Here is a 26,527-nt window from a genome sequence, read left to right on the forward strand (position 1 = left end):
TCCCCTCTTCTTTGATTTCCTTCTCATTTAGGTCACCTCAGACACTGAGTCGAGTTCCCTGAGCTCTGCAGTAGGTTCTATTATACATAGTATCAGTATTGTACATATGTCAACCCCAATCTCCCAATTCCTCCCACCCTCCCCCTTCACTTTGGTATCCATACATTGTTCTCTACATCTGTGTCTCTATTTCTGCTTTGCAAGTAAGATCATCTGTACCATTTTTCTAGATTCCATATATATGCATTAATATACGTATTTGTTTTTCTCTTTCTGACTGACTTCTTATTTGCTTCGCTCTGTATAACACTCTCTAGGTCCATCCATGCCTCTAGGTCCACCCAATTTTGTTCCTATTGGAACAAAGCGGCTGAGTGATATTCTATTATATATGTAATACATGTTCTTTATCCATTCCTGTGTTGATAGACATTTAGGTTGCTTCCATGTCCTGGCTATTGTATACAGTGCTTCACTGAACACTGGGGTGCGTGCATTTTTTTGAATTATGGTTTTTTCCAGGTCTGTGCCCAGTAGTGGGATAGCAGAGTCATATGGTAGTTCTGTTTTTGGTTTTTTGAGGAACCGTCATACTGTTTCTTTATAGTAGCTATACCAATTTGCATTCCAATCAACATTGTAGGATGGTTCCCTTTTCTCCACATCTTTTCCAGAATTTATTGTTTGTAGATGTTTTTGATGATGGCCATTCTGACCACTGTGAGGTGATACCTCATTATAGTTTTGATTTGTATTTCTCTACTAGTGATGTTAAGCATCTTGTCATGTGTTGTTGGCTATCTGTATGCCTTCTTTGGAGAAATGCCTATATAAGTCTCCTGCCCATTTTTTGATTGAGTTGTTTTTTGATATTGAGTTGCATGAGCTATTTGTATATTTTGGAGATCAATCCTTTGTCAGAAAATATTTTCTCCCATTCTGAGGGTCTTTTCATCTTGTTTATGGTTTCTTTTGCTTTGCAATACTTTTTAATTATTCCTAAATCAGTATAGTTGCCCTGTTGCGCACGCACGCGCGCGCGCACACACACACACACACACACACACACACACACACACACACACACACACACACACACACACACACACACACACACACACACACACACACACACACACACACACACACACACACACACACACACACACAGTAGGATGTGCATGCAGAGAGAGAGAAACCAGTCAGCAAGCCACTGAGTATCCCAGATGAGAGATAATTATGGCTTGGATCAGGGTCATAGACATGAAATGACTAGAAGTAGATTCTGGATATATATTTGAGATTTGCAGGATTTGCTGAAAGATTGTATGCATAAATTGAGAGAGAGATGAATCAGTGATTCTAAAATGTCAGTTGCCATTTACTACAAAAGAGAAGGTAGGAGGTAAAGCAAGTTTTGAGGGATGGCAGTAGGGGCAGGGATTGGGATTTCTGTTTTGGACACATTTCACGGGAGATGCCAAGTGAGGAGGCAAAGTGAAGATGACTCAGCACGCAAGTGGGGAGAACCATCGGGAGCTGAGGTCAAGGTCCAGGCTGGATACATGAATTTGGGAGTCGTCAGCATTGAGATGATATTTAAAGCTGTAAAATTCCATAAGATCATCTTGGGAGTCAGTGGATATTTATCAAGTGCCAAAATGAAGCTTTACTAAATAGTGAAGAGTCCAGACTGATAAGCCAGAACCCAAAGAGAGGGAGGGAATGAGACACCAAGAAGAAATGGCCAGTGAGCGAGGAGGAAAACTGAGGAAGCATGACGTCCTAGAAGTCAAGTGAAAAAAAAATAAAATGGAATGAGGATTATACTTTTGGATGTATGGAAACAATTCTTAACACCTTATAAAGAAGATACAATGATATAAAAGTATTCCAAATTTAGTGGAGTAAGTAGTAAGTGCTACAAAAAGATCTGTATTCCAGCTGCTACAGTACAAAAGGGATTCCTGACCCTCAGTTCATGAGAGGCCTGCATGGAGTGGGCAGCATTTACACCCAATGTTGAGGGATGTGTAGAAATTTGATTGGTAGAAGTGGAGGAAGAGAGGACAGTTATATCAGAGGGAACCTTTTACTAAGAAGCTCAGAGAAGGCAAAGGATGAGGTATATTTGAGGAACAGTGAGTAGGCAAGCTGGCCTGGTGTGGAGAAGGCACAGATCACTTGCTGCACATCTCTAGGGCAGGTTTCCAGGGGCTGAGAAAGATGCTCAGATTTTGTTATGTGGTTTTTGTTTCTTTACCAACTCTTCAAAGCTTGAACCTTTCTTTTCAATCCTTTCTCCCAATCTCTCACCTATCAAATCTTGTATTCTCATCTGTAATAGTAACAGTCATGCACAACCTCTGTTTAGCAACTATGGAGTTCTTGTTCTAAGGTAACTCTGGTAGGAGGAAAAGAGAGTAACATGTGCAAAAATAATCACTGTACTAGGAGTTGCTTCTGTGTTCCACTTCTGAAGTTGGAGGAAAAACGTAGAGAAATAGGAATAAGATAAGACTCATTGTTTGAACGGTTGCACAAATTTCTGAGGTCAGTTTGCCTTAATAGCTGGAAAATAGAAAATTCATGCTATATGTTTGGAGTTTGGCCCAGCACAATCTGACCTATGCCCCAGTGCCATGGAGACGAGAAAGTTGTGTTGCCGGCGTCCAGATACAAAATTCCTTAAAAATAACAGTCATCACCTCTGGGGCCTGACCAACTCATGGCACTGAAGAGAAAGAAACATGAGGAGGAATCACATGAGATTTTCTTCTCAGTAACAGACAGGAAATACATTAACAGATTCCATGCCTCAAAAAAATGAACATGGTAAATTTTCTTATAGATATTTTCATGTCAATTTTAATTTTAGGGTCAATTTCATGAGTTTTTCCCCCTCATCTTTGTATTCCCAGTGGCTTAGTGGGATGAACTGAGTTAGAGGACCTATTATCCATTTCAAACTCGGACACCAGTGTAAGCCCCCTGGTCTCTTTGCACCTCATGGGTCTCATTTGCAAAATTAAGGGAGGGGTCACTGGTATATAAGAAAATGGGAAAGTCATCCTAAATCCATATGACTTTGGAGTCATACAGATTTGGTAGCTATAGGATGCTGCGCAAGCTACTGAGTGTCTCAATTCCAGTTGCTGAAACACAAATTGGAAAGAATAACTGCGGTCACCCAGTGCTGTGATGAGGATTAAAAGAAATCATGTACAGAAAACTTCTGGCACATAGTAGATCCTCGAATAAATACTCATTTCCTTCCTTTTCTTAATTTGAGCATTTTAGTTCCAATATAATGTCAAGCACTTATTTTGCAGGATATTTTTTGAAAGAAATTACAGAGTTTACCACTATTAGTTGTTTTGAATTTTTAAAAAATGGCATCTGCAGCCTCTATGTTTAGGGTGAAAAATAAAGAATTTGTAGGGAGCACGTACTACATGAACAGTGAGGAGAAAACTGGTATTCCCCTTAGGAGAAAATTTAAGATTATCTAGGAAAAAAGAGGAAGGAAGGAAAGGAGGAAGGAAGTTAGTTGATAAATAGTTTTAAAGTCTATAAATTTAAAGTGAACTAAGTAAGAGAAAGAAGAGTATTTGCTCCACTGCCCTTCGCATTAAGATGGGTTAGGTACTGGGGCTGGCATGACACAAACATCTATCTTCTTCCTAAAATGGGAAAAAAAAATTATGAAAATGAGTGAGTTTACAGGAGGAATGTCAGCTCAGTCAATGACTCAATGCTCTGTGTAAAAGGAAGTGTATACTTTACTACTTTGACCTTTCTATATTTTTCTTATTTTGTCTTACTACATATTGCAGACATTCTTTTCAGTTAGCAATTAGTCTAATTTGTAGCTGCTTTTATAAAACCAAAGCTTCCCTCCTACAAATGAAAATGTTCAAGTCCTTCGATCTCTAGTATCATACGGTTTGTTATTTCAGACATGTAAAACACCCAGAGCACGAAGAAAACACAATAGCCACCATCCCTAAGCACCATCCATTACTCAACCGTTTCAGTTTTGTCATCCAGTATGAAATATAAATGAAGAAAGAGAGGAAGGGAGACAAAGCAGTAATTTACGCCTGTCTAGAAAGTTTGGCACTGCAGCCCCAAGTACAGGGAGCCATTTATAGGAGAAAAAGCGTAACCAGAGACTATGGAAGTGTGGAAGGTGAGATCATCCACCAGCAGCAATCTTTCAAATTCATAGACACTTGTGGATTCATGAGGTGAGAATGAGCAGTGCAGAGGACTGTGAAATTCATTTCCAGTGTTTGACTTTGTTAACACACATTCTCAAGCTGTCTTTGTTATGAGATAGCATTCAACTTCTTAGTGAAAAAAAATCCGTATAGAAAATATCCCCATTAATTGGAAACAATAATAGTGTCAGACAAAAAAAAGACCAGAGGACTATTTATGTAACTCTAAAGTATTATTTAAAAGAGAAATATATATATATTTATAAATACATATAAAATATATAGATATAAATATATATCTTTAAAATATATAATTATATATTTTATATATCTCATATATAATTATATATGTGTGTGTGTGTATATATATATATTTATTTAGGAGAAGCTTGCACGAATCATCTTTTTTTTGAAAAAAATCTTTACCTGAATTTTTAAATGATTAATTTTATGGAATGAAGCAATGATCCATACCTTTCTCACATCTCTCTCACAAAGCCTCACGTAGATATTATGTCAATTTCAAAATCAGAAGAAGGAAATGCCTAATATATATTAGTAGTTTCTCTAGAAGCTGACAAATCAAAATCTAGGAATGAAACAATGAGACTGTGAAAGTGTTAGGGGATGAGAGAGGGAAGAAGAGGTAGCATCAATATAGCTTTTGGGGTCTGAGTGTGTACCAGAAAAATTAAAATAACATGTGTCAGTAAAGTGTCATTTGTTCTGAAGGACTTGTCTGATAATTCAGAAATTTTTATAGTTCCTCTTATTTCTGGTGTCTGCTCCCTGGTAGGTGAGGTTGGTCCAGAGACTTGTGCCATTATCCCCCTGCTAGCAAGTCTGATTCGGAGAAGGCAATGGCAACCCACTCCAGTACTCTTGCCTGGAGAATCCCAGGGACGGAGGATCCTGGTGGGCTGCCGTCTATGGGGTCGCACAGAGTCAGACACGACTGACGCGACATAGCAGCAGCAGCAGCAGCAGGGAGTCTGATTGGTGTGGTGGGGACCAGAGCCTGCCTGGGTATAGAGGAGGGCCTCCCTTTACTCTGTGGATGTCAGTGCGCCTGTCAGGGGTGTCAGGGGTGGGGTCTGCTCCCTAGGTGCTGGAGGAGAGGCCTCCAGGTCTGGTGCTTAGCTGTGTCTGTGATCCGCAGTGCGAGGTAGGCAGGACTACAGCACTCCCACCAGAGAACAGCCACGGAGTACTCCTCCCGTGGAGCTGCTCCCCTGTGAGTGTGCTCCGCTGTGTCCCCTTCACCCATTGTGCCAGCTCACATGTAAACATGTGGCCTTACGACTACACGTGATTAATCCACATGATTAAATTAGGGGTACGATGAGGAACATCTGAAAGGATAAGTAAGGACTTTAGCTGTCTAATCCAGAGCTTTTCAAATTTTAAAACGCACAATTCACTTGGGATCTCATTAAAATACAGACTGTGAATCAATTTGGGGTGGGACTCAAGATTCTGTCTTTCTCATAAGCTCCCAGGCCATGCCAATGCTGCTGGTCTGTGAAGCACACTTTAAATAGCAAAGCCTCAGATCATGACACAGGAAGAAAGTTTATCAGAGAAATTGCATCTTAGAGAAGTCTTAATATCACATGATCTTTCTTAGCACCCTTATTCCCACTCTGTTCTTTGCAATGAAATCTACTCTAAAAAACATAAATAAAAGTAAAATTCAAATAAACACAATATGATATTTTTACTAAGGCAAATAAATGCATTATGTAACTCAGTTCTCAAAAGAGCCTGTGAACGAAATAATTTTATTGGGTTGGCCAAAAAGTTCGTTCAGGTTTTTCCATAAGCTGAATGGCGAAATCTGAATGAAGTTTTTGGCCAACTCAATATTATTTTCACTTTACGGAAAAAGAAACAGCCTTGGGGAATTTAATTAAGGCAAAACCACATATGCAGAATTTAGAAACAATTCTGAATTTGGCAAATCTTCACTCCAGAGCCTAAATATTCTAGTCAGTTTTACTACAATTGTCAAATTATGCTATTGCATTCTTAGTTATTTTGCAAACAAAGCACTAGACAAAAGATACAGTAGGGATACAAAGATGTAGGCACTTTGGGATATACCATCTTCATTGACAGCTTCTAGAACAGGAGGGACACAGGAATAAATTATTCTTGACATTAGCAATCTTACATGCGTGGTGAATAGCAGCCTTGATGCAATAAATAATCTCTTTCAAGACCTAGAATGAATGCAAGAAGAGAGTAAAATACTGGATTCAGCTCCTTAAGCTAAAGAATGGACAAACAGATTCTAGATAAGGACATGCTGGAGCCTCCACAGCCCTGAACATATGGGATAACCCTTAAAGCTCCATGTCTGAAAAAATAGCCCTTAGATTTTAGAATCCCTAAAGGACTTTTACTATATGAAGGGTATACTATTAAATATTTTATGCATTCTGTTATTTTTAAAGGGTATAATCCCTCCCCTAAGGTGTGCTGGCCCCAAGGTCTTTGAACAAGTCTAGACAAGAATTAACCAGGAGCCATCATTTTCATTATGTTATAATTATGTTTGCTTATTTCACACTGTTTAATATACTCCCTCCTGTTAAACTATAGCAAAGGCCTTTAGCACCTGTTGCTTGTTTCTGCCAGACTGAAAGTATTCCTTTCTCTTTATTATTCGTGTGTAAGGATAAGATGAACTTGCCAAGAGTTGTCATTCTTGAATGCACCTGCCAAGTGTCAGATACTTTAATAGCTGAAATGCTTATAGCATATGCTGTGGTTGCTGCAGCTACCAACTTCCAGTGCCCAGAATTTCACAAGATATTGAATACATGCAGGATGACAGATTCATTCCTTGATACACACGTATGTGACTATATGCCCATGGGTATACACCACACTTATATAACACATCCCCAGGTCAGCTTTGGCTGATAATATATCTTAAAGTAATTTACTACCTTACATCTTCAACTTAAAAAAAAAAAGTAAATCCCTTAGACTATACTTACTGATTTGTTGGCAGTTGCTCAACCAGACAAGCATCAGCCTGAGTACTAAAAAAATAAAATAAAGTAAAATTGAGTTTTGGCTTACAAGGTAGCACCCCACATCCTTTTTTGGTAAGTTCTTTTCTGGTGATGCCTAATACTTTCCGCACTCTTCTGTTAGGTCTTCAGTCCATCCAGATAAAAGTGAGGACTGCAAAGCTGCAGTGATTGAGGGGCGGGGCTGGAATAGATGTCTTATCCTCCATACTGAGGTCCTAGCGGGGTGAAGATGGAAAGGAATACATCCTTGTTCCAATTTACTGTCTCCGGCCAGTCTTGCCAGATCTTATTAGAGGTGCCCAATGGAAGGGAGAAAGGGTAGAAATGGTTTTCTAGAATGCTGACATGGGACTAAAGCCAGGAAAGATGGAGTGATGATGGTTCCGCTTTCCTTGCTTTACCACATTCCCAAGGACAAGTGAGGCCTTCCCCGTTTTTGTTCAGTTTCCCAGGAGCCCATGTGTTTCATGTTTATTTTCCCTGCCCATGAGCACGTATATGTATATATAGCTGGCAGAACATTAACTTCCCTCTCCTTGACAGATATTTTTTTAAAAAATCTATGTAATACACAAGAAAACAACTCTGCAGCAGGAAGCAGTCTTATTTTATGAACACCCTTCTTCAGGTAACCTCAAGATAGTACAGTTTAGACAATTAATTTTCCCTTTAGAAACACTAGAGTGAAATATTCCTAGATCTCTTTCCCTCTCTTTCTCCCTCTTTTGCTTTCACTGTACCTCTCTTTCATGTATGAAAATACCACTCAGAGCTCAAGCTGCTTGATAAAGAATAAATTACACATCTCAAGGCCTTTAATATTAGAATAAACGTGAGTTTAGTTCATGAATAGCAAGCTTTCACGAACTAAGTAGTCAAGAACCTTGTTGGCATAGCACCTGAATGGAACCAAGGGCTCTTTCTCAGAGGTAGAATTTCCCATATAAGTAAGTCTACAAACCTCTTTACCGATAATTCATTATACCTTCTGGAAAGGGCCGTCTTGCTGTGTAGGGCTACAGTCAAGCAATTTTTCTTTTCCTAAGTTAACTTATACCTTAGTAACTAATCCTTCTTGGACGTGAGTCAGTCACAAGGAGGATTTTTCTCAGAGGTTCTTGGCACATTTAATTTCTAATTGATGCCACTGATGACATAAAAACAGAAGTGCATTATACCTAAGGACAAAAAGATTCTTCAAGTATACTCAGAGTGAGCTCATTTTCGCCAACAAAGGAACAGAGTACCTGCAGGTAAGTTGTCTACATTCCCATGGGCTCTGCTACCTGTTAATAATAGTAGTATTGGATCATTACCTAGGAAAACAACCCTAGGAAAAAAGTCAACGCTCATGGCTTTCAGCAGACTCAGAAAAACACATAGTGGGCAGAGTTCTAAACTCTGCCTTTCAGAGCCTAGGCCGCTGGTTAAAGAATTCCAAAGAGAATTCTGTGCACTGTCACTGATAAAATTTAAAAGGAGATTAGAGACCTGTTTCCAGCCAGAATAATCTGAAAGCTCTGACATGTACCATTATACTGTTTGATGAACATTTCTAGAAGAATAAGATGTCTGTTTTGACCTTTGCGGTGTAAAAAAAACATGTCGAAGAGAAGGACAGAGGATTATTTTTATACAGATACCAGAAAGCTGCCCTCCTTATTGAGAAAGTATGGCAGGCTGAATTTTAGTCTTTAGTTTCCTTTGTAATTTGAAAGTCCTCCCAGATAAAACTTTGCAGTATACAACTTGGTTTTGACATCCTGGCTTTTTGCCTCTAACTGTTTATAAGTCATGCAAGGAAGTCATCTATCTTGACCAATATGGCTTAGACATATTTTCCATGTTAATTACACATGTTTGGACTGACATTGCAGTGATACAATTTCATTTGTTTAAAACAACAGAATGGATGGCTCTTCAACTCAACAAGTGTAGGTAAAAATTCTTCCCAGGGTAGAGGTAACGAGTCTGGAAATTATATAGGCACAGGCACTAGTGGCTGAAATCCCAGATACTAAGAAGCTGATAATTCTGCAATGATCCCGATTAAAAGCATGTTGGAAAACCATGACATAGTTATCAGAAAAATTACAATTGTAATAATATATGTGTTAGACACTCCCACAAGATTGGTATCCTGAAAATAATCAGCAGTTGAAAAGGAAGCAGAAGCATTTTAACTCTGACCCAATGGAACTATTCACATTTTGGCTGTGTTTTTGAGCAGGACCTCCACATTTTTTTACACTCACCAGAACACCAGCAGTTAACCCCGTAATGGCCAACTGCTAGTTATTACCCTACATTTGGTCCACAGCTGCGTGGCTCTGCTCACTTTATTGTCGTTTCAGCCCTCAGCCCATTAGATGCCTGGTGACCGCTTGCATGCAGAGGGGCCTTTGGTTAACTGAATCCCCATCAGGATCACAGCTGTTGTAAAATATGTGGTGACAAAAATATCCATGTGCAATGCATGGCAGATAAATCTGCAAGCCAATTTAAGCAAAACCTGAAAAACAAATGAGGGGACTAGTCGAACGCTCTGGCTTCTGAACATTACAAACTACATGTCCTTTATTTTGGGGGAATATGTTTTATAAAATGCCAGCATTCCCCTCTCAGTGTAACAGATGATTGGGGCTAAATTTCAAAGTGATAGGCCCAGTTAAGCAAAAATACACTTTTCCACCTTCCTTCACTCAGCAGTAAGAGAATGAATGTCATGTTCAATTATCCAAACAGATTCCTGACTTTGGCATAATACTAACATCAGCATTAGGTGTTTATTCACAGTGTGCCTCAACTCAAACACCAAACCCTTGCTTCCATTTCTTTCAGCCTGGAAGCCTAGCACAGTGGTTGCAGATGTGCAAGCATGTTCTACCACAGCTGCTGGCAACAGCTGAGCTTCCAGGTCCGGTCCATCACACAGTGGGCCCTGAAAGTAGCCTCTAGGTAATTACGGTGGGTGTTACAGTGGTCAACCCATTATCCAGTTGTGACACTGAGAGATTGTGCTGATTCTGCTTTTTATTGCTACCTGCAAGCATTTAAAAATAGGAAGAAGACAAGGAAATAAACTACCCCCCAAAATAGGGTGAAATCAGTTTCTCGATTGTTATCACTGAATGTCACTCCTTTGTCATTTTGTCAAAAGTGAAAATCAGGTAACAGACGTGACCTGAGACTCCCTTAGGTCTAACTAAATTTAAATTCACAAAGCGGGAGTTGTTTCTGGTTCTGACTAATCTAAAATTTGGTTTGTACCTGCATGTGTTGATTGAATGAACTCCTCTCCCACATGTATTCTGTCCATTCACTCAATTGTTGAGATGTTCCTTAACAGATTTTTCTCTTCCATTAACTTACTCTAACATGTTGTAAGTACCTACTATGTGCCAGGCACTGGGGATAAAGTAATCATGAGTCACAGCTCCTGCATGCAAAGAATCTAGGATTCAGAGGCATAGAATCTCTCAAACGTAGGAGAGGGAAGATTCTTTTTATTCCCCTTCTACCCATGGACAGAGGAGCCTGGTGGGGGCTCTAGTCCATGGGGTTGCAAAGAGTCAGACATGGCTGAGCAACTAAGCACAGCACACATGAATCCTCCAGTTCTCTGCTGCCATAAATTATACAAATGAGAGGGAAAAGCAGCATTAGTTATTAAATATTTTGAGCTGTTTCCCCAACTTGGTTAGGTAGGAGAGAACTCATGGTTATATTACCTATGCACTGATGGCCTGTTGACTTCTTAGTAATGGTCACTGGGAAAAAAGATTTTTTTTAAACTTAAAACTAAAAATTATCAGATACCTGGAGCACAGCCAATGTTTTATGTGCAGGGAGTTAAAAAATATAGTGTGATTTATACATTCTATCTTTAAGGAATTTAAGTCAGGTCAAACAAGATTATGATAAATAATTAAAAAATATAATAGAATGAATTACGATTTGTTTATCTGTATATCTATGTATGATGTGAAAAAGTATGCATATGAAAGCTCCTGGTTTTTAGCACTGTCAAAGTAAACTTAATAATTAGTTTAGATTCTCATAATCTCACATCATGTTGCTCTATTTCATGCTGTTTTTCAGAGGCTCCCCTCCATCCATAACATAAAGCACTGGAAGGGCTGTGTGGAATCCATAGGTGCGTGCAGCTCTGCTACATGAAGCCGATAAGCTTACCAAAGATTTGATCGCAGTCAGTCAATTCCAAGCCTGCTTTGCTCTATTTCTCCTTTGTGAAAGTGTGTGAAACTGTTAGTCACTCAATCTAGTCACTCAGTCGTGTCTGACTCTTTGCAACCCTATGGACTGTAGCCCCCAAAGCTCCTCTGTCCATGGAATTCTCTAGGGAAGAACACTGGAATAGGTTGCCATTCCTTTCTCCAGGGGATCTTCCCAGGGATCAAACCCATGTCTCCTGCATTACAAGTAGATTCTTTACTGCTTGAGCCACCAAGGAAGCTCATTCTCTCCTTTGGGCCCATATTTTTCTCCCCATATTTCAGCTTTCTTCTTGTGTCTCCTCTCTGTTGGTTAATGTTATGCTGTTATTTGAAGGCATGTCATGGTTCATAAAATAGAGGTTTTCTATAAAGTTAACAAAAATAACTTTATGGATTTGAATGTGAACTTCTATCTGACTAAGAAGATGGATAAGATACATCCCTTTACACTAAATATATAAACTTGGAGCCAAGGGTTAGGGATTTCCCCCTCCTCTAGTGAAATAAGAAAGTACAATGTAAACAGTTTCTGAACTTGTTTCAAGTTTTTTAAAAAATTACAGTAGCTCATTTCTTATCAGTCAGTTCAGTCTCTCAGTCGTGTCCGACTCTTTGTGATCCCATGAATAGCAGCCCGCCAGGCCTCCCTGTCCATCACCAACTCCCGGAGTCTACCCAAACCCATGTCCATCGAGTTGGTGATGCCATTCAGCCATCTCATCCTCTGTCATCCCTTCTCCTGCCCCCAATTATTCCCAGCATTACGGTCTTTTCCAATGAGTCAACTCTTCGCATGAGGTGGCCAAAGTATTGGAATTTCAGCTTCAACATCAGTCCTTCCAATGAACACCGAGGACTGATCTCCTTTAGGATGGACTGGTTGGATCTTCTTGCAGTCCAAGGGACTCTCAAGAGTCTTCTCCAACACCACAGTTCAAAAGCATCAATTCTTCAGCACTCAGCTTTCTTCACCGTCCAACTCTCACATCCATACAACTACTGGAAACAACCATAGCCTTGACTAGACGGACATTTGTTGGCAAAGTAATGTCTCTGCTTTTAAATATGCTATCTAGGTTGGTCATAACTTTCCTTCCAAGGAGTAAGCGTCTTTTAATTTCATGGCTGCAACCACCATCAGCAGTGATTTTGGAGCCCCCCAAAATAAAGTCTGACACTGTTTCCACTGTTTCCCCATCTATTTCCCATGAAGTGATGGGACCAGATGCCATGATCTTAGTTTTCTGAATGTTGAGCTTTAAGCCAACTTTTTCACTCTCCTCTTTCACTTTCATCAAGAGGCTCTTTAGTTCTTCTTCACTTTCTGCCATAAGGGTGATGTCATCTGCATATCTGAGGTTATTGATATTTCTCCCGGCAATCTTGATTCCAGCTTGTGCTTCCTCCAGCCCAACGTTTCTCATGAGGTACTCTGCATATAAGCTAAATAAGCAGGGTGACAATATACAGCCTTGACGTACTCCTTTTCCTATTTGGAACCAGTCTGTTGTTCCATGTCCAGTTCTAACTGTTGCTTCCTGACCTGCATACAGGTTTCTCAAGAGATAGGTCAGGTGGTCTGGTATTCCCATCTCTTTAACAATTTTCCACAGTTTATTGTGGTCCACACAGTCAGAGGCTTTGGCATACTCAATAAAGCAGAAATAGATGTTTTTCTGGAACTCTCTTGCTTTTTCGATGATCCAGTGGATGTTGGCAATTTGATCTCTGGTTCCTCTGCCATTTCTAAAACCAGCTTGAACATCCGGAAGTTCACGGTTCGTGTATTGCTGAAGTCTAGCGTGGAGAATTTTGAGCATTACTTTACTAGCGTGTGAGATGAGTGCAATTGTGCGGTAGTTTGAGCATTCTTTGGCATTGCCTTTCTTTGGGATTGGAATGAAAACTGACCTTTTCCTGTCCTGTGGCCACTGCTGAGTTTTCCAGATTTGCTGGCATATTGAGTGCAGCACTTTCACAGCATCATCTTTCAGGATTTGAAATAGCTCAACTGGAATTCTATCACCTCCACTAACTTTGTTCATAGTGATGCTTCCTAGGGCCCACTTGACTTCACATTCCAGGATGTCTGGCTCTAGGTGAGTGATCACACCATCGTGATGATCTGGGTCATGAAGGTCTTTTTTGTACAGTTCTTCTGTGTATTTTTGCCACCTCTTCATTTCTTATACTTATCATAATAGAGGAGAAATGAATATGTGGCATTCAGTTTAGTGCAAAATTTACTTATTGTGTATGCATGTATGTGTATATATATCCTAATAGCATATATACATATATTACTATATACAGACATATATGTATATATGCTATTAGGTAAGATATTTTAAGCACAAAGGAAAATGAGACACTCTTATACATAAAGTTACTTCTAATCACAGGAGAAGTAGAAAATGAGCCAATAGCTTAATCATGATACAGAAAGGTTATAAGCAGAAGGAAAAATATCAAAATATATATATTGGAGAAGGGAATGGCAACCCACTCCAGTATTCTTGCCTGGAGAATTCCATGGACAGAGGAGCTTGGTGGGCTACAGTCCATGGGGTCACAAAGAGTCAGACACAACTGAGTGACTAACACACACACACACACACACACACACACACACACACACACACATATGTACATGTATATATAAGGATGAGCACCTGGCCTATACCAGATAAGCTCTCAAGAGGCAAGTAAACTAACTCTTAAAAGCTAAATTTAAGAAATCAAAGAAAAAGGCATATCATAGACTCGTACTTCCAAGGAAATAGTTTATGAAAGAAACAGACGCATAAAACATGCTGAATTTTAAGGAACTACAAATTACTCAAAACAAAATGCAAGAGATGGAGAGACAGAAGAGACTGGACAAGAGAGCTAGAACTGATCAAGAGGTCTTTAGATACCAGATTAATAGAGTCTGGAATTCATTAGATAATGAAGATGCATTAAGAAATTTATGAAAAAGATCATGATGAGCTAATAAGGGCCTATGCTAAGCACTATTTGTCATGAGCAGGAAAAAGAAACATACTGAATATATTCAGGAAATAAAATCGATAGGACTTCACATAGAAAATGTAGAGGAAAAGCTGGTGTTAAATGTGATTCTCAAGTTTTGTCTTGAGTTATTAGTTTGTTGATAGATTTTACTACTTGAAATAAGAAACGGAAACAGGAATCTGATCAAGAGCATAGGTGGAAGCTTAAGGCTTAAATAGTAACAAGGAATAACATCTCTAAAACTACTGAGGCAATAAGAAAAAGTAAAAATATAAATGAGTTTGTCTACTCATCAATTTTCTCTGAAGTTAAATAGAGTCTGCCGGATAACATCTATCTAAAAGAAAGTTAAATTGAATCTTCAAGTCAACCCTTTTAACTGAAGAAATAATCCATATTCTAAGAAAAAAATGATAACCAAGAAAAGTATTTTCTAAGAGTTCTAACTACAGAATTTTGTTGTTTTAGAAAACATTACATCTGCACTATTACCTGAAACTAGATTTTTTTTAAGTAACATATAAGCTTTGCATTTCACTTAAAAGTGAAAAGACTGTGCAAAAAATCTTATAAATATTGGAAACTATACATTTTATGAGATATTATCCAACTTTTAATTACAAAGAAAATTTATAGGCCAGCCATTTATATGCGAGGGAGAAATGAAACAGTAATAATATGAGAGAGAGAGAAAGAAATGAGAAAATATCTACACACATTTAATAAAAATGAAAGTTAAAATAATTTGACATCATTGTTTATCAGTTGGCAAAGTTGAAGAAATGTAAGAAAACAAGCACTTTTAAATACTGTCAATGGATATAAAGAGATTTCTTCTATAGCAGTTTAAAAATATAGATTAAAACCTTTAAATTTTGCACACCCTTTTTATCAGGCATGTTAATTATAAATTGAGCATATTCAAGAATTAAGCTGTATACATATATATATGTATACACACACACACACATATAGATAGATAAATTCCTGTTTTGCATTAAAATGAATACATAACATTTGTGGTGGTTTTAATCAGTGTTTTTTATATTTTAAAGAAAACATCTGATATTCAAAAATACTTAAAAAATGAAAATTGTAAGATTTCTCAAAAGGACTTATGAAGGGTGTTTTAGTCATACCCCTCAGAACTTCTAAAAATCCTCTTCTTCCATTTATCTTCCCTAAAATCCTCACTACAGTTGGGTAGCTGCTCCCACTGTCTCTGATTCTCTATTAAAACTCTCCAAAACCTTTTAATATAATTAAGCCCTGGTCATTTCTTCTCCGTCACCTCTTTTCTCCATCTTTTCAGATCAACTTTTTTCTGTCTTGCATGAGTCTTCCTCTAGTGAATTAATACAGCCTCTCAGACTTAAACAGCGCTCTAATTCATCCATTTCCTGGATCAATGGAGACAAAACCCAAGCCTTAAATTGCCAAAACAAAGTAGCTTTCCTCTTTGGAAGGGAGAAGAGAAGGCTTTAGAAGAGGGACAGCTGAAAATATGTGTATGTTAATTTTTGAAAATATCTGTCATAGAGAACTTATCATAGTTGTCCTGTTTATTACTGAAAATATTTGACATTCTAATTATCCAACAACAGTTGGTTGGTTACATTAATTATGCTAAATTCTTTCAACAGAATTTGATGACATAGCTTTCAAACTGTTTGTTGTGTGTGTGTAGGTACATATGAAGTATATTTAATAACAATGATATTCATATATTAAATTTAAAATCACTAGTTTAAATTAGTTTCTGTAGTTAATCCCTCCATTTTTTATTACTGGCTATGTTGAGATATCAAACTATTTCAGTAGGATAAGACATTGTGATTTTCTTTTGTCCTATGTTTTCTAAATATTTTACAACAAACATTGGTGATAAGATTAAAACAGTGATTTGTAAGGGTGGAAGTCTTTACTGCTCTAAATAACATGTTAAACTCAGAGAAATGAAAGTGTGTCTAATTTCATCCAAACTGAATTTTTTTCAAAAGCCTCTAATTGACACTCATTTGTTATCATGTATGCTAGTAGTTCTAAAAATAGATAGATGTGAGTTATTTTTAGGACTAAATTAAAAAACATAGAACAGTTTCCAACTATATTACTTTGCTAGGGCTGCCATAACAAAATATTAATACCTCACATAGGTATCTTAAATAGCATAACTTTATTCTTACTGTTCTGCAGGCTGGAAGTCCAAGATCCAGATGCTGGCAGAGTTCATGTCTCCTGAGGCCTCACTCCTGAGCTTGCAGATGGCTGCCTTCTTGGTATGTTCTCACATGCGTTTCCTCTGTTCACGTGCATTCCTGTAATCTCTTCCTCTTCTCATAAAGACACTAATCCTATTGATCCAATATGATCTCATTTAACCTTGAAAAAGTAAAGTGAAACTGTTAGTCGCTCAGTTATGCCCGACTCTCTGCAACCCCATGGACTGTAGCCTGTCAGGCTCCTGTCCATGGAATTCTCAATTACTGCTTTAAAGGCCCCATCTCCAAATTTAGTTATATTGGAGCTTAGGGCTCCAACATATGAATTTTGAAAGGAATATAATTCAGACCATAACGCCAACTAAAATATACTCTATCAGTTAAAATAAAATTCAACTTAAATTCCAGAAGGTGGATATGAAGATAATAATAGAAAGATACAATTTATACAGTAGCACTACTGTATATTTTAGTGTATTCTAATTCTTTGAAATGTGTTGTGTACAAAATAATTCTGTTAACTAAGAAATATAATTAATGAAAAATTCCCTTTTTCAGTAGTGCTAAAATTAGAAAGAGTCTGAATGTATTTTCTCTACTTTTAATCTAGCTGTGCCATTACAAGGTGTCACATATACAACTGTGCTAACAGATATAGTCATCTAGAATGCATAGCTGGAAAGGAAAACCTCTACTCCAGGGAGTGCCTTAAAAAAAATTAGGAGGCCTGCTCATTAGTTGTCCTTTGTTTTCTGCTTTGGATTACATCAAACTGACCAAAATTCCTATTTATTACTAGTCCATTAAAACAAAAGCAAAGTTTAGACAGAGAGCATTAATCAATTCATATTTCCATAAGCACAAAGATTACGTCGGCCAATAAATCACTCAACCAGCTGTGTCTTTTTTAAAAAGGATTTGTAAATAATCAGTCTGACTGAAATTAATCGCATTTTTTTCTTCCCCCAATCCCTCACACACACAACAGTGTGAAAGTATCTGGAGACAAAGAATAAGCTGAGATTCTGTCATAAATAAGATAACCAATTTGGCTTACACGCCAAGTAATCCTTGGTGAGATCACTGAGTCCTTATGTATAGAGCCACAGCAAAATGTAGTGCAAAGAAATTTGATCGCAAAATTTTCCAAGGGGCATAGTTTTTCAATGTGTAAAAATTCATCCATATATGAGGACATTTTTCTTTTGTGAAAGCACCATCACAATGATTTTATTTACCCAATTATATTTCACAAACTTTTATCAGATAATTTACTCAAATGATTTCTGACTATACACTTGTTTGAAATGTGGGTTTCTAGGATTGGCTACATGAGACTGGCAGTCATCTCGTGCCCTGAGGCTTCTACTTTATCCACTACAAACATCAACATGGCAAAAATCCATGTCTAGAAACTTCCTAAAGAATGAAGTGTCTTTCCTCTTTAGAAAGTAGCAACATGAAAGATAACTGAGAATGGTAAGTATTCAAAACTATACCTTACAGTGTTAACTACAGTCACCCTGCTTTACTTTAGATTTTCAGACTTTATTCACCTAACAGCTGAAAGTTTATGCCCTTTTACCAAGCTCTTCCCATTTTCCCTAGCCTCCAGCCTTTGGTTACTCCTTTTCAATTCTCTATTTGTATGAGTTTTACTGTTTTGTTTCTTTAATTCCACATATATATGATACCATACAGAGCAGTATTTGTCTCTGCTTGGCTGTTTCACTTAGGATAAAACCTAAAGGTCCATCCATATTGTCACACATATCATGATCTCCTTTTTTCTCATGGCTGAATAGTATTCATAGGAGTGTGTAGGTGTGTGATTCTTGAATATGATGTCCTGCATTTCCATTTTGCCTTGGGCCCTGAAAAATTAGGTAGCCAGTCCTAAGTATATGTTATCCTGAGGATCCCATATCAATTCAAACTCTTCCTTGAACATCATCTTTAACTTCTTAACTTAGGTCCTGATGATACCGTTTTCCTTGTCTGACACAGAGGATCTTTTTTCTATTATACCCCATGTAGCACAGGACCAGAAGAACGTAAGGCATTGGCTGTGTATCACTCCTCTCCCATTTGCAGCTTGCACCACCAGACTAAACCACCCACTACATCTCCTTCTTATTCTCATATTTTGACCCAGTTACTCCCTTAAATTTACTCTTGACTCATTCTCTTCTTCTCCATCTTGATTCATGCCATCATTTTTGGTAACTTTAGGAGGCATATGGATGAACTATTTCCTCTGCCTGTCAGATCCCTTCCTTACCTTCAGTCACCTGTTCCTCCACCCCCTCCCAGCCAGTGATGCTGGTTGTATCAGCAGTAACTCACCATACCTGAAATCTTAACATCAGTCACTCCCTTCTCTGGCTGCCACATGCGTTCATTCAGTTTTCAGTCTCAGGTACTCATTTTGCAAGAAATCTTCAACTTCAATGAAACATCAAATCGTTGACTTCACTTTTCACTCTCTTCCAACCCACATATGTTTCCTTTTCCCCCTTTAACCAGGCTTTTAATCCATGTTTCCTAGTTGAAATAATTCCCTTTTAAGTATTTTACCTTCTTTGCCTCCTTTTTCTTCTCTAGCATCTTCCCCTTGAAAAACGTAAACATTGGCTGGAAGCATTTTAAAACTTTTTTCATGACTACATCTGAGAAGCTAAATGTAATTGTAGATCAACAACTAGGAGGAATAAAACCACTTCACATTTGTGCTAAAAATTTTAATTGTCAAAATATTCAAAATATTGACAGGGAGGGCTGGTGTGCTGCAGCCCATGGGGTCACAAAGAGTTAGACAGGACTTAGCTACTGAACAACAAAAACATACAGATCTTCAACATTTCATATGGCTATTTTAAACTTTCATACAGAACTGCCTGGCAATCTGACTGCACTCACACAGGAGTTTTACTTCCTCAAAAAAATTCATGAATATCTTTATACTCTTTCCAAACTTTTCTAACTATTGCCCATTTCTCTGCTCCCCTTCATTGCAAAGCTACTCAGGATGACTTTCTTAGTACTTATCAATCCACATCCTCTCATTCACTCTTCAACTTAATGACATTGTAAGTTTTTTCCCATCATTCCCAAGAATCTATTCTTGTTAGAGTCACTTATGACCATCATCATCTTGCCAAATCTGCTATTCCATCCTCTTGACATTCACTAGCGTTCTACGGCTAACATTCTCTCTTCCTTTGGTTTCCTGATATCTGAGGCTTCTCTGTCTTGCCCTTACCTACCTCACTGCTTAGCTCTTCTAAGATTCTCTTTCCTCTTAATACTTGCCTGATGCAATCCTTGTGTTTGATTTCCTTGGTAGCTCTTCCAATTTCATGGTGTAAATACCATCTACATAAGGGGAGCAACTACCCCAGTCTTCCAAGGAGTAAGAGGATCCCCAAATCTTAGAACTTTTAACACTACAACAAGGACAGTCCTGGGCAAACCAGGATGATTGTTCACACTTTATCTGTATGCCAATAACTCCCCAAATTATGCCTCTAGTCCACACCTCTCTCATGAACTTCATTTCCATTTTGTTTTGTAGTACACATTTCAAACTTAAATTTGTCTAAGACAGAAATCTTGATTTTTGCCTTTGATTTTTTTCTTCTCCCATTATCCCCATCTCCATAGATGTCATCATAATGTACCAGTTCTTATGTCAAAAAGAAAGAAAAAAAGGGAAGGAAAGGGAAAGAAAAGGGAAGGAAACCGGAAATCACTGATGGTCCCTCCAGACTCCTCCTTTTCTGTCCTGCAGTCCAGCTGCCACCACGTGGTCCCAGCCACCAGCATCTCCTACCGGCAACATCACAGCAGTCTCCTAACTTCCTGTGTAAGTCTTAATTAATCGTTTCCAATCCATTACTAACCATGAAAGCTGGGATAATTCTAGTTTTAAACTAGAGAATTCTTCTGTAAAATATATACAAAGACTCATTTCTTTTTAAAATGTTTAAATTGTTTCCTACTTCTTTGAGAATAGCAACCAAACATCTTGCAGGGCTTATAACAGTGCTTCTCTATCAACCTATGGGGAGGAGAAGTTTGTTTTAGTTTATGCTTTTGTTTCTATTCTATTTCAGCATGGACTGAGACAAGGTCCTACTGCCTATGGTTGGAAGCAATCTGCAATGTGAGATGCACCATCCAAGTTCAAACTCACCTGAACTGAGTTCAGTCTAGTGATCAAGGGCTGCAGTCTCTGCAATTTGAAGTTGCTATAAAGGTTTTAAATTGTAAGTACTTTAGCCTATTTGCTACCAGAAGTGGTTTAACCCAGACTATTATTAGTGGCGGTCTACAAGTCCCTGCCTCTCTGACCTTAATCCACACAAACCTACCCACTTGTCCCCGACACAGCAGGGGGCTGGCTTCCTTTCTGCCCTTAAGATGAACTATTAGGCCTGAGGACTCAGAAAATTCTTTGTCCAATTCTCCACAATAAAGCTCATTGTTATCCTTCAGGTCTCAGCTCAGACACTGTCCTCAGAGAGGCTCTCCCAAAGGCCTCCTCTCAATCAATGGTCTCCAATTATTCCCTGAATCATAATACAGCTTATTCCCTTTATGGTATATTCTAGAATGTTAACATAATTTTTGTTTTCTAATGCATTGTAAATTTTGAAATTTACTGGATTAGTATAATAAGTAACCATCCTTTGCTTTGCAAATCTACCCTTTCTAATGAAACCAGAATTAATAAACAGGTATGTATAATCTTTTTGGTAAAAACATATACAAACACACACACCTTTTTTTTTAATGGACTCATTCTCTACATATTACTCTGTGGAGTAATTTTTCACCTAAGAATATACTTTAGACATTTCTAAAGTCTGGAGACTGACACTTAACTATTTTAAGAAACAGTTAAGCAAGTATAAACATAACTCAGGTAGGTAGAGTTAGGTAAATGAGATTTTTGGTTATGTTTTTAATTTGCAAGGTTTGTTTCTGTTTGTTTGCTTCGCTACTTCTCTGTTCCCTTTCTTCACCTTCATCAACTCACCCTCCCTCATGAGGATTCTTTTTAAAAGTTCAGCGCCTGCCATTTTTTATAGTGTATGTTGTGTGTTGTTCTGGTTGTTTCTATGCATTTTGCTTTTCTCACTCAATGACTTGTTGTCATAATTACTCCAAGACAAATGGCATAGGTCTTACCCATGGTTTAATTGCTTCTCAATAGCCCATAGTGTGACTGTATCATAATTTTTTCTCAGTTGAAGGCCATTCATTCTTTCAGATTTTTGTCTCTCAAAAAAAAAAAAAGTCAGTGAACATTCTCATATGTATATTTTTATACCGTGGTGCTTTTACTTCTGAAGAATGGGGTTGCTTCTAGGCTGTGGTTATTTACATTTTTAAAGGCATTGTTAAATTGTTCTCCAAAAAGATGGGAATAATTTACCATTCCAGTAGCAAAGAATATATCATTTCCTTTATACTGATGAGCAATAGGTTTATTGAAATTTAAAAATTTTGTCAGTTGGTGATGGTAAAGTGATAAATATTACATTGTTATTTTAAGTACAGGAAATTTGAGTTTACTCCTTTGTGAATTCCCTATTCATATCCTTGATGTAATTTTCTATTGAGTAGCTTGTCCTTTTCTTTATAATTTGTAAGGATTCCTCCTATATTATAGACATTAAACACTCATTATCATTGTGTTACAACCTTTTTTTTTCCCCCGCAATTCTTATTATCTGTCTGCTGACTTTGTTAGTGTAGTGAATGTTTGTCATGTCTGTGGCTGTTCTGGGATCTACTGAACATTCTTTCTGTATGTGGATAATTTTCTACTCATGAGTTCTGTCTCCTAAACTAGAAAGCAGAAACTCACCTTCCCAGGTTCCCTTGCAGCTAGGGTACAAGAGCACGCCCCTATCAAATTCACCTGCATGTAATTCTAAGGTGGAAAGGATCAAAACAAGACAGTGAACCGTGGCTTCAATGTCCTACAGAGGCAGCAGAGGTATCTTCTCAAAAGTAGTTCCTCAGTAGAGTTTGGGTATTTTCCCTTCCAAATTGATTTTCTGAACATGTTTCCAACCAAGAACCCTAACTGATACTGGTATCAGTGTGTATACAAAAGTTATAATTTTAATGTCAAATGTATTTATTTTTTCTGGGCTTCTGTAATGTTATAAAATTTCCCCTTAATCCCTATATTGTATATGTAGCCTTGATGCTTTTCTTATATTTTTAAATTTTAAGTCAATAGGGAACTATTAAATGTATATGTACACATATATTTATATTCATATTTTTGTTTATGTGAATATTTATAAACAATTGTTATTGTTTAGTGGCTAAGTTGTGTTTGACTCTTTGTGACCCTATGGACTGTAGCCCACCAGGCTCCGCTGTCCATGGAATTCTCCAGGCAAGCGTACTGGAGTGGGTTGCCATTTCCTTCTCCAGGGGATCTTCCCCACCCAGAGACTGAACCCATGTCTCCTGCTGAGTTACTAGGGAAGCCCAATTTATAAATAATATACTGTGTGGATGACGACAAACTGTGGAAAATTCTAAAAGAGATGGGAATACCAGACCACCTGACCTGCCACTTAAGAAATCTGTATGCAGGTCAGGAAGTAACAGTTAGAACTGGACATGGAACAACAGACTGGTTCCAAATAGGAAAAGGAGTACGTCAAGGCTGTATATTGTCACCCTGCTTATTTAACTTATATGCAGGGTACATCATAGAAACGCTGGACTGGATTAAGCACAGGTTGGAATCAAGATTGCTGGGAGAAATATCAATAACGTCAGATATGCAGATGACACCCCCCTTATGGCAGAAAGTGAAGAAGAACTAAAGAGCCTCTTGATGAAAGTGAAAGAGAAGAGTGAAAAAGTTGGCTTAAAACTCAACATTCAGAAAACTAACATCATGGCATCTGGTCCCATTACTTCATGGCAAATAGATGGGGAACAGTGGAAACAGTGAGAGACTTTATTTTGGGGGGCTCCAAAAATCACTGCAGATGGTGACTGCAGCCATGAAATTAAAAGACGCTTACTCCTTGGAAGAAATGTTTTGACCAACCTAGACAGCATATTAAAAAGCAGAGACATTACTTTGCCAACAAAGGTCCATCTAGTCAAAACTATGGTTTTTCCAGTAGTCATGTATGGATGTAACAGTTAGACTATAAAGAAAGCTGAGCTGAAGAATTGATGCTTTTGAACTGTGGTGCTGGAGAAGACTCTTGAGATTCCCTTGGACTGCAAGGAGATCCAATCAATCCATCCTAGAGGATATCAGTCCTGAATATTCATTAGAAGGACTGATGCTGAAGCTGAAACTCCAATACTTTGGCCACATGATGTGAAGAACTGACTCATTTGAAAAGACCCTGATGCTGGGAAAGATTGAAGGCAGGAGGAGAAGGGGACAACAGAAGATGAGACGGTTGGATGGCATCACCAACTCAATGGACATGAGTCTGAGTAAACTCCAGGAGTTGGTGAAGGACAGGGAGGTCTGGCATGCTGCAGTCCATGGGATTGCAAAGACTCGGACATGACTGAGCGACTCAACTGAACTATTATATGGAAAAAGAGAGAAATCCCTGCTATCCACAAAATATTTTACAAAGATGGAAACCTTCTATAATCTACACTCAGTAAACACTAGCCCCATTTTAAAATATGACTAAAGCTGCTGAGAAACATAATTTTTAATTTAATTTAGATTAATTTCCACTTAAATGTAAATAACACTTGTGCCTGGTGGCTACAGCATTGAACAGCATATAACAGTGGACCACTGGCATTTTTACTATATTAATTCTTCCACATAAGAGTGGACCCAACTTAGTTTCCTCTGGTTAAATAGCTAATTGTCGTCTCTATTTAATTAATAAGTCTTTCTTTGCCCACAGAGTAGCTAATGTTACTATATATGAACGTTTCATATACACACGTTTATTTTCTAGATTCTCTATTTTTTTAGATCATATGGCTAATACGATATTGATGTTATTTTAGCGACTTTATAGCCTGATGTGTAAAGCATATTTCACAGCTTCTGACTCTCCTGTATCTAACTTTTCTTGGCTGTATCAGGCATATATTCTTCCACGTGAAGTCTTATACATTGTATCCAGTTCTAAAACCAGCCTTGATGAAGTTCTATTTATGAGTGCCTCAAATTTATTGAATAATTTTGAAGAATTGGCATTTTTACTATATTAATTCTTCCCATCCAAAATCACAGTATATTTTTCCATAGTTTAAATATTGTTTTATGTCTTTTAGTAGTCTATGAATAAGATTCATAGATTTTTTTAAAATATATGTCCTTTGTTTTCTTTTTTAAAATTATCTATGAAAATATTATACTCTTTATTATAAATGAGTATCTTTCCATTTTCATTGCCATTTGACAGATAATATAAACAAAAGCTTTTGGTCTTAACATGTTTATCTTGTTTTTATCTTAAATTCTCTTATCCATTATTTTTCATTGGTTCTGATTTTAACTAGAATATAAGTTTCTAGATTAATATTGTCATTAGAAAAAAATCTATTTTCTAATGTTTATACTAATATTTTTTTTTTACTTACCATCCCAAAGCAATAGCAGTAGAAATTTACATCTAATTTTACATATTAACTGCAATGAGAATTTTCTAACTTAATGATTAGTTTAATTTTAGGTTTATTATTTTGTCATACTTTATTCCTATTAATTCATATAATTCTTTCGTAATGTACTGGTATTATTACCATACGACTTTTTAAATAGATTGATGTAAGTCATTATACTGATGGACTTCTGGATATTACAACTATCTCTTATTTTACAAAGATCTCTGTATCTGTATTTACATAGGAGTTTGGACTACATTTTTGTTTTCATATGCTAACTTCATAAGGTTGCATATTAAGAATTTTTTCCAGTGGATTGTAGTAACTTAAATAACATAGGAATTATCTGTTTTTTATGAAGATTTGATGTAATCCAGCTGTGAAAATCTGTGGTCTTAGTGGCTTTTATTAATGGAAAATTTTTAAGCATCTCAATCACTTTTTTGATTATTTTCAAAAAATTTTTACGATGATTTTAGAAATTTAAATTTTTAGAAAAGCATCTATGTCACCTATGTCTTCACACATACTTTTTTTATTGTTTTATGACTATTTTAATCACACCTCTAATTACATCTCATATCTCACTCCCATTCTTGCATATTTTGCTCCTTTCTATTCCCTTAATCAGGCTTCTTTTTCTTCTCAAATCTCACTTGACTTTCAGTATAGTTCAATAATTGTAGAAAAGGGATCTCTTAACTCTGAATAGTTATAATGGTGTGCTATTACAAAACATTTGTCACTATGAATAATAAATTCTCTTGTTACCTTGAATCTTCAAGTATAGCTCCATCAGAAAGTCTATTCCCATTCAGTAATAAAAACTGAGACCCCGTGTTAGGGCCTATTATGCAGAAGAGAAGCGAGATGAGGCACAAACTATATTTAGTAAATGGGTGAGGCAACTATTTGTTGGCAACCATCAGGAGAGGAAGGAAGCAAAGAGAACAAGACAATTTTTGTGTGACTAGGAGCTGGTATGGTAATCCCTGTGTGCTGCAGACATAGAGCTGACTCTCAGACTATTTCTTAGGTTCTTCAGAAATCTCCATCTCTATGGAAGAGGTGGGTTGATTACCAATTTGGCTGGTTAATACTCCTTCTACAGTCACTGAGAATGCTTCAGGGCCTGGGCCTCTTCAGTAAAT

The 26,527-nt window shown here is 37.4% G+C and overlaps 1 protein-coding gene and 1 long non-coding RNA gene across 2 annotated transcripts in view; one reads left to right on the top strand and one right to left on the bottom strand.

Moving 5' to 3' along the window:
• LOC145524771 (uncharacterized) overlaps positions 1-26,527 on the top strand; it is a 171,823-nt gene that overhangs the window by 143,005 nt on the left and 2,291 nt on the right. The window contains exons 2-5 of the long non-coding RNA XR_014067829.1: positions 16,717-16,799; positions 18,064-18,221; positions 20,406-20,607; positions 20,858-21,010. This is a non-coding gene — a long non-coding RNA (uncharacterized LOC145524771). The remainder of the gene's footprint in view (positions 1-16,716; positions 16,800-18,063; positions 18,222-20,405; positions 20,608-20,857; positions 21,011-26,527) is intronic.
• CRPPA (CDP-L-ribitol pyrophosphorylase A) overlaps positions 5,927-26,527 on the bottom strand; it is a 417,735-nt gene continuing 397,134 nt past the window's right edge. Inside the window, exons 19-21 of the transcript XR_014067823.1 lie at positions 16,707-16,902; positions 7,229-7,273; positions 5,927-6,445 (exon numbers count right to left, since the gene is read on the bottom strand). The gene's annotated coding sequence lies outside the window, so the exon portion shown is untranslated. The remainder of the gene's footprint in view (positions 6,446-7,228; positions 7,274-16,706; positions 16,903-26,527) is intronic.

This window comes from Giraffa tippelskirchi, chromosome 10 (genome assembly GCF_054371585.1).
Source record: "Giraffa tippelskirchi isolate mGirTip1 chromosome 10, T2T-mGirTip1v1.2.pri, whole genome shotgun sequence".
Classification (NCBI taxonomy): domain Eukaryota; kingdom Metazoa; phylum Chordata; class Mammalia; order Artiodactyla; family Giraffidae; genus Giraffa; species Giraffa tippelskirchi.